Source organism: Podarcis cretensis, assembly GCF_951804945.1.
Source record: "Podarcis cretensis genome assembly, chromosome: Z".
Taxonomy (NCBI): Eukaryota; Metazoa; Chordata; class Lepidosauria; order Squamata; family Lacertidae; genus Podarcis; species Podarcis cretensis.
In genome coordinates, this window is record NC_137184.1 from 526,227 (window position 1) to 542,365 (window position 16,139).

The 16,139-nt window shown below is 47.9% G+C and overlaps 1 long non-coding RNA gene across 1 annotated transcript in view; it reads right to left on the reverse strand.

The window, feature by feature from the left end:
• Nucleotides 1-435: 435 nt before the first annotated feature.
• The window catches only part of LOC307207969, a 31,834-nt gene continuing 16,130 nt past the window's right edge, over nt 436-16,139 (reverse strand). Inside the window, exons 3-4 of the long non-coding RNA XR_013834904.1 lie at nt 2,290-2,357; nt 436-784 (exon numbers count right to left, since the gene is read on the reverse strand). This is a non-coding gene — a long non-coding RNA (uncharacterized lncRNA). The remainder of the gene's footprint in view (nt 785-2,289; nt 2,358-16,139) is intronic.

Sequence of the window (16,139 nt, forward strand, 5' to 3'; positions counted from 1 at the left end):
ATACGCTTCAGGTTACAGACCAGAAATATTACCTCGGGTTAAGAACTTTGCTTCAGGATGAGAACAGAAATCGTTCTCTGGCGGCGCGGCGGCAGCAGGATGGACCATTGGCTAAAGTGGTGCTTCAGGTTAAGAACAGTTTCAGGTTAAGAACATACCTCTGGAAAGAATTAAGTTCTTAACCTGAGGTACCACGGTAATAACAACAATGACAATCACAACAACAATAATAACCTGCATTTCAAAACGCACTTTCATTGTGCCCACTGTCACAACATTTCCGGTTGAAAGAGAAGCAAAAGGGGCATGAGCTGGGCTATATCCATGGCAAGAAATGCAGCCGGTAGAGTCTTTCAGCCCAGGTCACTTTGGTGCCCGAGGCAGGAACCTCTGAAGCATCTCCCCCTGGCAGCTCTGCCCAGAACACACGCCCACTGAGCCTGGTTGCCTTGGAAGGAGTCACTCCGCCCATCACCACCATCTCTGTCCTCCTCTTCAGACCAAGGAGGAAGGTCGGTCCTGCCGCCCCAGCCTCTCCCAGCCCTTGCTCCTTGACTGAGCTGCCTTTCATCTTGAAAGGCCTCTTGGTGCGCCTCCCTTTCCCGCTTGCTCCTGCCCGCTAACCAATCTTCAGACTGCACAGCAATTCTCTTCCTCTCACCGGCTCCCCACTTTTAGACAGTAACCTGCGACGTGGGATTGGTGCCAAGGACCCTCTTGATGTTCCAAGCCCCTCTGTGGCTGCCACTTTGCCTCTTGTCTACGCCGACAAGGAATGCATGTTCTGAAGAAGAAGATTGAGGGAGCGGGGGAGGGAGAAGACATTTCCAAAAGTTAGTGAAGCAGAAAAGTTCCTTTCCGGAAAGCACTCTGGCTACCTTTGGTCAAGCTGTGCTTTTCTCCACACGCCACCTTTAATCTATTAAAACATTTTCTAAGACTTCCCTTCACCTGAAGGCAAAGTGAACTTGCCAGCAAGACCCCGCTACAAGGCTGGGTCGCTCCTCAAATAATGGCAGGAGGTTGGCCGCCTTCCACCTTTGAGGAATCAACGTGCCAGCTTTGTGAAGTTGCCTTTCTAATTTGGAGCTGCAGTTCCTTTAACCTTTTAATAAGAGAGACGGAGGGGAGGAGGGAGGGGCCAGGCCTTCTGCTTTGTCTCTTCCCGCTCTGCCCGGCTGCAAGCAGAATTTTCTGCACTGCCCTTTGAGGAAAAAGGCCTCGTTCCCCACCTTTCTACTTAGCAACTTTGGTTTCAAGCTGAACCACTTCTGTGAAAAGGGTTCTCCCTGCCGAAACTCCCATCCGCCTCATCAGCATTTCTGTTCTCAGGTTCGGTGTGGAAATGAAATTGCAAACTCTGGTCTCTGGCCGTCTCTCTCCTGGCTGTCAGAACCCCGAATACCACCAAATCTTGCTCTGTGCTTCTACTTAAAAGCTGCCCCACAATTATCAAGGAGTCCCATATATTCTGCCTGCGTGCAATCGTTCCCACAACGTTATCCTGTTGCTGGATTCATGGCCTCTGCCGAGAAACAGCAGTAAAACTGTCTGGAGTTTGCCATTTTACACCTGCCTGTTCGCTCTCAAGAGTCTCTGGAGTAGCTGTGTGAACTTCAGCTTCACAGTCTCCTTCCTTCCTGTTTGCCCCCGAGGTGCTGGTGGGGAAATCACTCAGCCAGCCATGGTGGTGGCGGCGGTGATAGCTCTTGCATCCCAAACAAAGGTAGGAGCGTTAAGCTGGCCTTGTGACATGGGATCCTCGCCATCGCTGTTTTTTGGGTTATTGCAAAGAGCCAGCCAACATATTTAAAGTAGCCTCACATTTAGAGCAGCCTTAGTTAAGACACATCACAGTGGGTGGTGTTTTATGTCACCTCCTTTGCACATCTGCACTTCCACATCATGCTGAAGGAGCTGCAAGTTTTTCACTGGGAAAGATTAAGGTCCAGGTAACATGAAAGTCAAGACAGGGGTTTCGTGGCACAGCCAAGGGGAATCTGATGGAGGAAATGGGGTCAGGAGGAGCGGAGAGGTCAGCCTTGACTGGCATTTCTAACCATAAGGCCAGTCAGGTGGCTGGGAGGAGCATCAGTACTGGGGAGGGAATGATGAGCCAGACTCCTAAGGGGGCACAGCTGTTAGAAATGCCAGCGTAAAGAGGCAGCACTGCCACCACACAATCAGCACAATCCTGAAGAACCAAGGTCTTGGCAATATATATATATACAAGGCTCAGCCGCTCCAGCCCAAAGTTACCAAATGGCTGCATTCACACATAACACTAACCTGTGGTTTGTATTAACTATGATGTGTTCCAGAAGTTGTCTTGCAGATGAGCAAACTGTTAGCTGTGTCTGGAATAAAGCAGATCAGGTGGAAAAGTTTCACTGAGGGAAAACTGAAGAAGAACGAGGTACTGTATGTGGGAGCTTTGTCTTATTCACAGGCCTACGCAGGGGTGCAACTCATTCAGAACCACTTTTCCCTCCCCAAAGTGTCAAATTTCAGCCGTCTTCCTCACGGACAGCTAACTCCCACCTGACTAGAACCTTCATGTCTTGTCCCTCCATAGCTTGGCTTCTTTTCGAGTTGCTTTGTGCCTCTGTGGTTTGGTGAGCCTCTGAGGTGGGGTGCACAAACAAACCTTGTTTGAGCAAGGATGTTGGGTACGGGCATAGCACCAGACCATAGTTATCAAAGAATGCCATCATTCAGAAGTGAACAACAGGCCATGGCTTCACACTGTGGTTTGTTGCCAGAAAACAAACCATGGTTGGTCTGAAGTCAGACGGGTGGCCAAACAAACTACAGTGGCTCGGCATTATGTACAAACTAGCCCAGTGAGAGGGAGTTGAAACTGGACCAAGTGGACAGAAGACAGGAGGAGCAAAGGAGCTGTGTGGTGGCCTAGGGAAGTGAAACAGAGCAGCAGCTTCCAAGAGGACAATTCCTACCCCTGGAGAGGGGGAGACAGGGAGAATAGGTAGGCCAAGAGCTGAACACGTTCTCGTCCTTCTCCTCCACTGCAGAACCCAGAACATCAGGATGTATTTCCCACACGCCCCAGAACGGAGCAGAAAATTAAAGCCCTCCCCACTGTGTTCCTTGGTAGCACTGCAGGCCAAAGCCGGCCGACCAACCTTCTTCAAGACGGTGGCACCCCCGTTTCAGACTGCTCTTCTCCCCCTCTGTTTTGAAATATGAGTGGACAAGACAGGATCATTCCATTGTTAGTGCAGCTAATGCAGCTCATTAGATTTGTTTTAAACTCTGGGAAGCAAATGAATATCTAATGAGATTTCCCCCCCAGGTGTAATTAGTGACAAAGCATCGCACGTTTCTCTAAATATACCCCCCATTTCTCCTTCTCTCCGCCTTCCCCCCTACACTTAACTGAGTGCAGGAGACATGGAAGCTGCACTTCCATTTAATGAACTGAACAAAGCAGATTGGAAACTAAGAATATTTTAATTATGTTTATTTAGCCTTCAGCAAAGGATCAGAGAGATTGGTCCAATCAAATTAATTTCAAAAATGTGCCCATATAAAGTTGTCCAGCCGCTGGAGATGTCCGCATGGATCATTTGTGGCAGGCTGTGCCCTGAACGGACAGTCAGTTGGCTAAACAATGCGAAAGCCAGGATATAAGGCCTTGTTTAAAGAGGAGAAAGCCAGGAAGGCGACCCAGCAATAGATTTTTATTCATCCAACAGAAAGCGAAAATGGTGTTCACAATTCCCACGATGATAGATAGCAGTGTCTTCGTGTGTTGACGTGATCAGCGTTGATACAGAAGGGTCTTCTCTAAATTTGGCCAAAGATGAGGGTTACACCAGCATATATATTTCTTGTTCATTTATGTCATAAAACTTTTACACTGCATTGTAAAAAAAAAAAAAAGCCTCAAAAGCTTCAAAACAGTTTACAAAGAGAATAAAATGATCAGTAAGAACAGTAAAAACAACACTAAAACAATCAAAAGATAACATTATCAGTAAACTAAAATCCACATTAAAACATACACTTAAATGAAAACATGAGGCGGGGAGTTCCAGAGGGCAGGTGCTGCCACACCAAGAGACGGAGTTCTCAAACCGACACCAGGGGAATTATGTGGCATGTGCAGTGGTGCCACTGCTGTGTCTGCCCTGGAAACATCCAGGGATTTGTGCAAGCACAGCTGGAGGTGTGGAATGGCTCTCATTGAAACTGCTTAGCATGGATGGGGAACTGGGGAATCTCCGTCCGAATCAGGACCCTGTAAAAATCTACTTTCCCTGCAAAAGTCACTGATTTGCTAGAAATGAAAACACCTTGGGTTTTAAACTGTGTTAGTCCAGCTCAGAAGACTCCCATTGAGGTTAATGGCTATGACTGATTTAGGTCCTTGAGCTTCAGCTGGATAATAATAATAATAATAATAATAATAATAATAATATTACCCCCGGCGGATGCTAACAACAAGCTCAATTCTCTAGGTGCTAATCTTTATTGTGGATGGGGGGGGGGGGACTGGATTCAGTCCACATTTAAAGGTGAGCCCATCTAATTCACACAATTCTAATCAATATATAAACCAAAACGCAGCTGTTCTTCGAAATTTGCACTTTTCTGAATGTTGCAATGCAGTTCTCCAGCTAAATAATGTGCAGGAAAGTGCACATACATATGGGAATTACATACCCAAAGTGAATTATATTAGGGAACATTGCTTTCCAAAAATGTTTATATTAGCATAAATGTATGTGCAATAGAATCATAGAGTTGTAGAGTTGGGAGGGACCCTGAAGATCATGTAGCCTGACCAGGAATATGCAGCTGTCCAATACGGAGATGTAACTTTCAACCTTGCCATCATCAGCACCACGCTCTAACCAACTGAGCTATTCAGGCTAGAAGATCTTTTAGGAGAAAATGCTGGTGAAAATTCACATTTCATAGGAAAACGTCAGCAGGCTAGAGCAGGACCTCAAGGTTTGTAAAACTACAAGCAAATATATTATTATTATTATAGGGTTGCCATATTTCAAAAAGTAAAAACCAGGACACGACAAAAAAAAAATATTATTCAAAACCACCAAAACCACAATTTTTTTATTGTCTTGCCTAAGATCCAGGAAAAAGCACCACCTTTCAAAAATCCCCAACGTCATGTCCACCTTTCAAATCCCGGTAATGTCTGGGAGAATCTGGACGTATGGCAGCCTTAATTATTATTATTTTAGCAGGGGGAGGAATGACAGCCTAGCGAGGACTGAGCATGCTCAGTGGGCGTGGAATGCTTACTGGCTCTTAGAGAAGGGAGAGTGCAAGACTAGGGCGGATATAGTTGGCTGGTTGGAACCCTGAGCAAGAGCTGTTCAGGCTGCAACATTTTATTGCAGGCCCCACGTGTTATGATAGATGCAAAAGGAGGCCGCCCTCCAAATGCAATACTTGAACCATGAGCTATTTGACTGGCCTCTGCCTGACCCAGCAGGGCTCATCTTTTGTAAAAGAGAAGGACTTATTCAGCTACCATTGCCACATGCCTCTGTGGAAATGAAGTTCCCAGAAGAAAAGCTGAAAAATTGTTGTTTAGTCGTTTAATCGTGTCCGACTCTTCGTGACCCCCTGGACCAGAGCACGCCAGGCACTCCTGTCTTCCACTGCCTCCCGCAGTTTGGTCAAACTCATGCTGGTAGCTTCGAGAACACTGCCCAACCATCTTGTCCCCTTCTCCTTGTGCCCTCCATCTTTCCCAACATCAGGGTCTTTTCCAGGGAGTCTTCTCTCCTCATGAGGTGGCCAAAGTCTTGGAGCCTCAGCTTCAGGATCTGTCCTTCCAGTGAGCACTCAGGGCTGATTTCCTTCAGAATGGAGAGGTTTGATCTTCTTGCAGTCCATGGGACTCTCAAGAGTCTCCTCCAGCACCAGAATTCAAAAGCATCAATTCTTCAGCGATCAGCTGAAAATAAGCTCCCTCAAAAGCCTGCTGGAGTGATATGTCCCTTTCATATCACTAAATGTAAGAACCATTTTAAAAAAATAAAAATAAGTTTTTCTGGAATTTTTCCACCACATCAGCAATTGAACAAAAATAGACTTTGGAAGGATAGCAGTTGGGAGTCAGCAGAAATCTTCAGTCTCCTTAACCACAAAGTCCTTCCTGGAAGATGTCCGGGGCAAATTGTCTTTCCGAAAGAGCTGATGGCCAGGCTGGTGTCTCAACCTGCATCTGCCCCCCCCCCCCCCGCCTCTTGGTTTGCTCCCGAAAGTTTTAAGAGGATTTTTGAAAAAAGAAAACCCTCCAAGGGCCTTTCTGTACCAAAAAATGTCATTCCTCGGCTGAGTAATGGAGTTAAAAGGGCATCTTCCTCCCCTCCCCCCCTTTCCAGATCCAGAAACGTGTCTTGGAATCCCTCTTTCCCCTATGGACTGGGTCTATGTCTAGATAGTCACATTGCATCCTCCTCTGACAAGTCCCTATGTGCGAATCGCCTGCCCCCCTCCCTCCAGAGTTCCACTAAAAGGAGAGCTAATTAATTCTGACCATCCCTAATGGTCTTCTAGGTCAAAAAGAAAATGGAGATTCAACTGCACTAATTTGATCTCTAATGTCTTCGTCCCCCGCATTCTCTGCCCGATTAACTTCTTGAAATTTAGTTTCGATAAGTGGAGGCAAGCAGGGCAGAAACTTCCAAAGAGATTTTCTTCATGAGCAGCGGACGGACGGAGCCTCTTTGGACCTGCAGGGAGAGAGCAACCTTAATTCAATTCCTCAGCAGCCTTGACGGATGTGGTCGCCTGGGCACAATCTGGGTCACTCTGAAGGCCCAGAAGATTTTGATATGTACGGGAGGAGAAATATGAAATGAGGAAGAAGTTGGTCGTAGTTTTAGTAGCACAGCAGCAGCAGCAGCGGCAACTAATAATGTGGAAAACACTTAACAGGAGTACCATGAAATGAACCGAAATGTAAGAACAGGAGCAAAACAAAGTCAAGCAAGGGGTCGATCAGTTCGCTTTGCTGGGGGCTGCCAGCTGCCGACCAACCCACCGCCAGGGGCACCGTAATAGCTACCTCCGTGGCCCTGCTGTTGGTGTCAGCAGGGTGAGCCCTCTGCAAAAGGAAGTAGGGAGGTTTTTGCCAACTGCAGCTCCAGGGACAAAGGGAATTTCCTGCTCCGGGGGCCTGGGGAGGGGGCCAGAGGGTGTGTCCCGCTTGGCAAGCTGAGTGGAGACGCACCAGAAGCCAGCTTTCTCCCACCCAAGTCTCTGCCGCCCGATGCTTAGCAAAGCATTCTCCCCAGCCAAGGTCTGTTCGACCGGGGCCCTTTGACCAGCTCATTGTTCCCTTGCCAAAGGGCCACACACAGGAGGGGAGAGACAATGGGGAAGCCCTTGCATTCACCCAGAGAGATTGGGGGCGGACGGGGGTGGGAGAGCAGGCCTAGAAAGTGTTTGCTGCTCTGAGAGAGCCTTTTCAAACCCCTTCTTGGCGGACGCAGAGTGACAGTTGAATTGCAGCCCTGCTTCCCGAGAGAGCCAGATATTCCCCTCGGCCACTTTCGCCAAGAGCGACACCCCCCCCCCCCCGTTGCATTCACACAGCTCCCAACGCAGCTGCAGTTGTTGGGAGGTCTTGCCATTGTCTTGCCCAAGAAGAAAGGTTCCCCACTCCCTCCAGTTCTGCTCCCCCACCCAAAACCTTGCAGACCTCTATTGCTGACCAGAAGATGCAAGATGAATGGAAACATTAGCCAGAGACGTTGGGCAAGTGTGAAGAGGGGGCCTCCGGGGCTCTGTGCCCTGGGCTCACTCTTTTCACAGCTGGAGGGGCAGGCGGTGGGGGACAGGAGGAGGGCAGCTTGAGGAACCAAAGACCTTGAATGTGGAGAGGAGGGGAAAGTTAGCAAGGACACAAGCTGCATGGGGTGAGGAGGAGGACACTGGGAAAAAGAACCGGAGAATCATAGAATTGAGGAGTTGAAAGGAAACTCAAGGATCATCTAGTCCAACCCCCTGCAAAGCAATAATCCTGACTGAAGCATCCATGACAGGTGGCCCCCCCTTTCCCCTTGCTTTACAACCTCCAAGGAAGGGGAGGTCCTGCCATTTAGGAAGCCAGGGCCATAATTACAGATGCAGCTAAAGATATGGGCACATGTAATAATAATAATAATAATAATAATAATAATAATAATAATTTATTTATACCCCGCCCATCTGGCTGAGTTTCCCCAGCCACTCTGGGCGGCTTCCAACAGAACAATAACCTGTTAAACATTCAAAGCTTCCCTAAACAGGGCTGCCTTCAGATGTTTTCTAAAAGTTTGGTAGTTGTTGTTCTCTTTGACATCTGGTGGGAGGACGTTCCACAGGGCGGGTGCAACCACCGAGAAGGCCCTCTGCCTGGTTCCCTATAACTTGGCTTCTCGCAGTGAGGGAACCGCCAGAAGGCCCTCGGAGCTGGACCTCAGTGTCCAGGCTGAATGATGGGGGTGGAGGCGCTCCTTCAGGGATACTGGGCCGAGGCCGTTTAGGGCTTTAAAGGTCAGCACCAACACTTTGAATTGTGCTCGGAAACGTAACCCAAGCATCCACACTGGCTGCCCACTTAACTACTGAGCCAGGTTCAAAGTTCTTGTACTTATTCACAAATCCCTATGCAATTGAGGTCCATGGAATCGCCGGGACTGGGCTGACCAAACTCTTATATTCCAGCTCCACCACTGAGATCATCTGCAGGAGTGTCACTGTCTGCTCCTCAAGTTGGTGAGGCTCATTTGATAACAAGAATAAACCAGCCTTTAGTGTCATTGGGCTAGTCCTGTGGAACACTCTGCCAGTCTTCTGCGTCAATGCCAGCTGGAAAAAAATTCCACCAAGCTTATGCAGGAAATTATAAACACATCCTTCTGCAACATTTTATAGCTGATGATTGCTTTTAACTTTTCAGTTGTTTTTATTGTATGGTTTTATATTTTTATTGCTGTAAACCACTTAATTTTTTGTAATGACACTTTTTAAAATAAATAAATAAATAAATGTATAATAAATACAGTTTGGCCTGTAACTATGTTTAGAAAGTGAACACTGGTAAGTAGTGGTGAAAAAGGAACCTTTTATCATATGTGATAGATGTAGGGGAACCTTCAAATTTGGGATAGAAATATTTTGTGAACCGGGAAAAGTTTCCAATCAGATGATTCAACCAAACCCTCAGATATCATCACTGCTGTTGATTTTTAATGACTCACCTCAACAAATACTTTTAAAAAATTTAGTAATAAAGGCATTGGGCCCAACCCCCAGAGGCACCTCCAGTTAAGGCTGGGAAATAATCCGAAACCCCAGGGAGACTGCTGAAATTCAGGGCAGTAGAGGAAGCACTGAGACAGCTATTAGGCAGACCTGTGGCCTGACTCTCTGCAAGGCAGCTGCCCATGGCGCTTAAGGGAAATGCAGGCAGATGGCATTCGTTGCACAAGAGGGTTTCTGTTTGAGCAAGAAAGAGAACTGGGGTCACCTCAGTGGGCCTTTGCACACATGTGTACATTTGCTGCATAAATGTATTCCTGTCACTACTGATTTTAAGCCTGTGGTGTGTATACAGTGGTACCTCTGGTTGCAAACGGGATCCGTTCCGGAGGTCCGTTTGCAACATGAAAAGCCCGCAACCCGAAGTGCCGTATCTGCACAGGTGCGCGGTGCGATTTGGCACTTCTGTGCATGCGCAAGTGGTGAAACCCGGAAGTAACCCTTTCCAGTACTTCCGGGTCACCGCGGGCACAACCTGAAAGAACGTAACATGAGGCAAACGTAACATGAGGTATGACTGTACAACCAATGAACTCAGACCCTTCAATCGTCTCTATTTTCCAGGGCTGTCCCTGATGCAGAGAAGCTGTACCGGTTTCTGATTTGATCCCGGAATGTCCCACTTTCCCCTAGGATGTTCCCATTTTCCTTGGAGAAATGTTGGAGGGTATGGAGTTATCCGACCTCCAAGACATCTGAAGGCAATCTTGGATGGGGAAGTTTTTTTTAATGTTTTGTTGTGGTTTTTTATATGTTTTTATATGTTGGAAGACAGCATCTTAAAAAGTAGAGACATCACCTTTCCAACAAAGGACCGTATAGTAAAATCTATGGTTTTCCCAGTAGTGATGTATGGAAGTGAGAGCTGGACCATAAAGAAGACTGATCACCGAAGAATGGATGCTTTTGAAATCTGGTGCTGGAGGAGACTCTTGAGAGTCCCATGGACTGCAAGAAGATCAAACCGATCCATTCTCAAGGAAATCAGCCCTGAGTGCTCACTGGAAGGACAGATCGTGAAGCTGAGGCTCCAATACTTTGGCCACCTCATGAGAAGAGAAGACTCCCTGGAAAAGACCCTGATGTTGGGAAAGATGGAGGGCACAAGGAGAAGGGGACGACAGAGGATGAGATGGTTGGATAGTGTTCTTGAAGCTACCAGCATGAGTTTGATCAAACTGCGGGAGGCAGTGGAGGACAGAAGTGCCTGGTGTGCTCTGGTCCAGGGGGTCACGGAGAGTCGGACATGACTAAATGACTAAACAACAACAACATATTTTGGAAGCTGCCCAGAGTGGCTGGGACAACCCAGTAAGATGTGTGGGGCATAAATAGTAAAATTATCATTACAGTGGTACCTGAGGTTACATACGCTTCAGGTTACAGACTCCGCTAACCCAGAAATAGTGCTTCAGGTTAAGAACTTTGCTTCAGGATAAGAACAGAAATCGTGCTCCGGTGGCACGGCGGCAGCAGGAGGCCCCATTAGCTAAAGTGGTGCTTCAGGTTAAGAACAGTTTCAGGTTAAGAACGGACCTCCGGAACGAATTAAGTACTTAACCCGAGTTACCACTGTATTGAATATGGGATGTCCCTATTCTCATCGGAGAAACGTTGGAAGGCATGTGGAGGGCATTTTCTGAGTGCAGGCAATACAGCCATTCGCCACTAGATGTCAGGCTCACAGCCTCAACAGAACCTTTCCCTCCCGAACTAGATGTTACGATGCTGTGATCCTCTGTTTAAAGGTGTGCAAAAAATGAGAATAAAACAAATGAAAGAGAGAAGGGAGGGGAGAAAGGAGGGTCCCTTTTCTCAGAAAAGGCATTTCTCAGACACTGACACTGCCCCCACATAAAGACACAGCGGCAGAGCACGTGCTGTGGGCATCTCCTGTATCCACTCCTGGCACCTCCGCCTGAAAAGGGCCTTGTGAAGGATGGCTGTGGGTCACCCCTGACCCTTCACCCAGCTGACTGGTGAGATAGAGCTCTACAACATCTGGAAGGTCCCAGGGTTCCAGCCCCTGTGCTAGACATGGTCTCATCACGTGCTGATTGCAGACCAGGTCACCACCTAAATCTTCCCCCTAAGAGCAAGCTTTGAGTTGGCCACACATTCAGAAGACTGACAAAGGATAGGATTGTTCTTGTTGTTGTTGTTGTCGTTTAGTCGTGTCCGACTCTCCGTGACCCCCTGGACCAGAGCACTCCAAGCCCTCCTGCCTTCCACTGCCTCCCACAGTTTGGTCAAACTCATGCTGGTAGCTTCGAGAACACTGTCCAACCATCTCGTCCTCTGTCGTCCCCTCCATCTTTCCCAACATCAGGGTCTTTTCCAGGGAGTCTTCTCTTCTCATGAGGTGGCCAAAGTCTTGGAGCCTCAGCTTCACGATCTGTCCTTCCCGTGAGCACTCAGGGCTGATTTCCTTCAGAATGGATCGGTTTGATCTTCTCGCAGTCCATGGGACTCTCAAGAGTCTCCTCCAGCACCAGAATTCGTATCTCAAGGGCTGCCAGTCGTGGAAGATGGAGCAAGGGTGTTCTCTCCTGCTTGTTCTCTCCTGTTCCTGCGACTGGAACCAATGGATTCCAAATACAAGAAGGAAGAACTTTCTGAGGATAAGCGCTGTTCTACAGAGAAACAGATTCCCTTAGAACAGTGATGGCCAAACATGGCCCTCCAGCTGTTTTGGGACCACAATTCCCATCATCCCTGACTACTGATCCTGTTAGCTAGGGATGGTGGGAGTTGTAGTCCCAAAACAGCTGGAGGGCCAAGTTTGGCTATCACTGCCTTAGAGGGTGGTGGGTTCTCTTTCATGGGATGCTTTTAAACAGAGGTTGGGCGGCCATCTGCCAGGGATTATTTAGCTGTGGTTCCTGCCTTGCAGGGGGTTGGGCTAGATGACCCTCACGGTCCCTTCCAACTCTACAGTTCCATGATTCTATGATTTGGTGAGACCTACATTCAGTTGTTGCTGCACATGTCTTGGGTTCAATGTGTTCTCTCTTCTCTCAGCTGACCCAGATCCTGAGGCAGACTGAGGCAGCTGCCTTGGGTTACAGAATCCAGGGGGTGTCTCTGCAGATGCCCCTCCCCACAGCCACCGGAGAAGAAACGTCTGCCTCCAGTGAGATCTCACAGGGCTCTTGCAAGATCTTGCCAGAACCCAAAAGCCATAGCTGTGCGACCTCGGAAAGTGAGGCTTCAGCAGCAGCAGCAGCAGCAAGGCAGCAGGACTGGATGGGTCACCCCAAGCCCAGATGGGGAAACAGATGATTTCATTGTTTCAGAAACTCCTAGAATTCATGTTGCTGCCTCACCAACGAGAGACAGGATTTGAGAACCAAACTTGTTCATTTTGGCAATCCAGCCTCCCCTCCCTTTCCCCTGATTTGTTTTTATTCCTCTGAATGAGGATGACTGCTGCAATCTGTTTTTAGACAGTGCCGAAGCCACAAGATAAAAGAGGCAAAAGGAATCTGCTCATCTGCATATTTAACGTCTTGCGCTGCAGTCGCTGCATAATTTAAGCCTGGCATTAAAAACGCTGCCCAGATTTTAAAGGGTTTCTGTTTAAGCAAACGAGGGCTGCTCCACAGACAACCTATTTACTAGGCATTCAACCTGATTTGCTGACACAAAGCTCACACGGAGGTTAGACTATAGCTGGTCTTTGTTGAGAATTTGCTTTGATTTGTTTGTGGGGAAGTTATACGACGGTGAGCTTTCATCCTGGTTTGCCTGTGGGATGTTAACGCATCTTCCTATTAATCATTCATCACCCACATTCAATGCATTTCTCTGTCACTTTCCTAACTGCAAAAAGAACCATGAAATAATTTAACAACAATTAAAAGGAAGAATTTGAAATACATACACAAATACATACAGGACTCCCCTCACATTATACAACTTTTTGTTTAACTTTAAACTGTTAATAATAATAATTTATTATTTGTACACCGCCCATCTGGCCGGGCTTCCCCAGCCGCTCTGGGCGGCTTCCAACAAGGATTAAAAATACATCAAAATGTCACACATTAAAAACTTCCCTATCACCTTCTATACAAATAGTAGTCCAGGGTAATAACTTAGATTAATTGGTTGTTATTTTGCATATATATTTAAGCACAAGCTTCTGGATTAGAGTGGGATATTTCATAATTTATCCTTATGGTGTTGTTGAAATAATAATAATAGTAATAGTAACAACAACAACAACAACAACAACAACAGCAACAACTCTCACATTTCTTATTTTAAAATGGATGTGTTGCACTGGGGAAGGTGTGGGAGACCTCTGACCAGATGTTGCTGAAAAAGCATCACCAAATTTGCTGGCCCTGATGGGAGTGTCATTTGGCAAAACCTGGAGGGCCAAAGGCTCCCCTATAACTACACTAAGTAAAGGTATAGCAGCACTTTCAACCCACTTTAACTGTGGAAACCTGATTTCCACCGTGTGCACTTGCATTCCATGATATCTCTCCTGCAAAATACCCCTTTACAACCCCTAACTCAGACACCTGACAGCTGAGCAACCATCTCTCCCTCCTTTCTAAAACACAGGATGGTTGCATCTTATGTGATGGTTCCGTTCCAAGGGTACTCCATGTATACACAAAAGTCATGTATGCCAGTGGTTCCAAGTTAGGGGTCCAGGGACCCCTGGGGGTCCGAAGAATGTACCCGGAGGTCCGCGGCCCCATCCTTTGCCTTCCCCCCAACTACTTTTTTGGTCATTTTTGCATGGTAATTACACAAATTTTATGGTCTGTTTTAGTGCTGTGCGGGTTTTCAGTATATTGAAAATTACAGATGGAGGATTTGACCTGGCATGTGTGACAGAGACTTGGTTGGATGAAGCAGATGGGCCTGTCCTTGCCGCTGCTTGTCCACCAGGTTTCTCTTATGCACAGCAACCCAGGTCATGTGGGCGGGGAGGGGGGGATTGCAGTGGTTTTTAGGAAGTCATTAGTTGGCACCAGGTGTCCTATTGGGAAGACCCAGTTTTCTGAGCACCTCCCCACTGCACCAATAATTCCCTGCCTGAGCTGCTTCAGGTTGTGGCGGATGTTCTCCTGGAGTTTGGTTGTCCAAACATTCATGCCAACATGACCTTACAAGGGGCTGCTCAGGACTTCATGGAAAGCATGGCCTCCATGGGGCTGTCCCTGAATAAGTTTGGCCCAACTCATAATTGTGGACATGCCTTAGACCTGGAGTTCACCTCTATGGATGTGGGTGATCTGACACTAAGTAAAAGTGAAACAAAAGAAGTGACATGGTCAGATCACTTCCTGGTGCATCTGGACTTCTCCATGACCCTTACCCTCTTCAGGGAGGTGGAGCTGATTCAGATGGTCTGCTCCTGCCACTTAATGGATCCAAATGGTTTCCAGAGAGATCCAGATGGTTTCCAGACAGCCAATATGGCCAACTATCGCCCAGTCTCAATTCTTCCATTCTTGGGCAAGGTGATTGAGCAGGTGGTTGCTGAACAACTCCAAGCGTGCTGGGACCATTTGAATCCCTTCCAACTGGGATTCTGGCCTCATCATGGGACTGAAACTGCCTTGGTCGCACTGGTCAATGATCTCCGGCAGGCTGGGCACAAAGGTGAAAGCTGTTTCCTAGTTCTGCTGGATCTCTCAGTGGCCTTTGATAGCATCGACCATAACATCCTTCTGGACCAGCTAGAGGAGCTGGGGGCAATGTTATGCAGTGGTTCCACTCCTTCCTCCTGGGCCGTGTCCAGAAGGTGGGGGGGGGTGAGTGTTGAGACCCCGGGGCTCTCACCTGTGGGTGCCTCAGGGTTCGGTCCTCTCCCCCATGCTTTTTGACATCTACATGAAGCCGCTGGGAGAGATCATTAGGAGGTTGGGGCTGGGTGTTCATCAGTATGTGGATGATACCCAGCTCTACCTCTCTTTCAAATCAGAACCAGTGAAGGCGGTGAATGTCCTGTGTGAGTGGCTGGAAGCAGCTGGAGGACGGATGGTGGTTAACAGATTGAGGTTGAATTCTGACAAGACAGGGTTCTGTTTTGGGGGGACAGGGGGCAGGTGGGTGTGGAGGACTCCCTGGTCCTGAATGGGGTCACTGTGCCCATGAAGGACCAGGTGCGCAGCCTGGGAGCCATTGTGGACTCACAGCTGTCCATGGAGGCACAGGTCAATTCTGTGTCCAGGGCAGCTGTCTACCAGCTCCACCTGGTACGCAGGCTGAGACCCCTCTGAGGGGTCCCTCTGGACTACTGAAATGCACTTTGTGTGGGGCTGCCCTCTGGCAGCTCCCTTACTGTGAGAGGTTACAGGGAACCTGCGAGAGGTTACGGTAAGGTTACAGGGAACCAGGCAGAAGGCCTTCTCGGTAGTGGCACCCGCCCTGTGGAACGCCCTCTCATCAAATGTCAAGGAAATAAACAACTATCTGACTTTTAGAAGACATCTGAAGGCAGTCCTGTTTAGGGAAGTTTTTAATGTTTGAAGTTTTATTCTGTTTTTAATGTTCTGTTGAAAGAGTCGTTGGGGAAACCCAACCAGATGGGTGGGGTATAAATATTATTATTATTATTATTTGGGGCAAAATCGGTTTTGAAATCATACTGCAATAACAATTTTAACCCAGCAATACGCAGCAATATCTCACTCCTCCCTCGAGGGAGAGCAGGCTGATTTCAAGGCAGCGTGGCATGATGATCTCAACTGATAATGCTACTGATCTGAGCTGCCTTCCCTCACGCTGAGGGAGACCAGGGCGGTGAGGCGCTGCCTTCCCCTCACGCTGAGGGGGACCGGGCAGCTGACTGTCCTCTCTTCAAGGCC